This window comes from Haplochromis burtoni, unplaced genomic scaffold, assembly GCF_018398535.1.
Source record: "Haplochromis burtoni strain Fernald_Lab_line unplaced genomic scaffold, NCSU_Asbu1 Contig_166, whole genome shotgun sequence".
Taxonomy (NCBI): Eukaryota; Metazoa; Chordata; class Actinopteri; order Cichliformes; family Cichlidae; genus Haplochromis; species Haplochromis burtoni.
The window spans coordinates 46,424-47,388 of NW_024582527.1; positions in this window are offsets into that span (position 1 = coordinate 46,424).

The window sequence follows — 965 nt, forward strand, 5'->3', positions numbered from 1 at the left end:
CCCTGCAATCATGGCTTTCAGCTCCTTCTGCACCGTTTTCAACTGATCTCTGTCACCGTTCCTGAAAGCTCTTTTTTTCTTGTTCAGAGTCGCTTTGATGTTCTTGGTTACCCATGGTTTATTGTTGGGGAAGCAAAGAATGTTCTTTTGGGAACCACAGTATCCACACAGAAGTTGATGTAGTCTGTAAGTCTGTTTTTCTATAAGGAAAATGCTCAAAAGCACTCTCCGCCTGTGAGCAAAAACAGCCCCCCTCCCAACCCCCCCAGCCTTTCCTATTGGTGGAAAAATGTACCATGTCGACCAATCAAAACTGATATGGCAACATGGCATTTAGTTGTTTAGGAATGGGGGAAGTTTTAGGAGTGACGGCGGTGTTTTGAGATGTGAGAGATTTGCGACGTTTAGCACAAATATTGTGTAGTTAGTGTGTAGTGTAGTTAATAGTTTTGTTGTGTGAGGCGACTGCTGAATGTTACAGGTGTTACAGCAGTGATACATCTGCTGTTGTCAGGCCTGCGGGTATCAGGCTGTTGTTCTCCTTCATCTCATAGTGGACAGAAATTAATTTTTGGAGTGGCACAAATAATTTTGTGTGGCATCAAATTTGATGCAGAACAGCTGATTGTTCTGTAAATAGTTTGAAATGTTTCTTTTAAAAAACGCCTTGGCTGCATTTTTAGGTAAACAGCTGCAAAAAACTTTGCTGTTTGCAAAACTCAGTTACTTTTTTGAAGAAGTAACTATATAATTAATTGCCCAACATTGGTCATTATTTACTGTATTTTGCAGACAGAGAGTTACAGACTCTCTCCCAGACCACAGACTCATAATACAGTCAGAGCTTTATAAAAAAAAAAAAGAGATGTGATTTCAAAATTGGAGTTCAAGTTATTTTTACTTCCAATGGTGTTAACATACTACACAGGTCATGAACAAGATTTTTTAAATTTTCATTGTAAGTG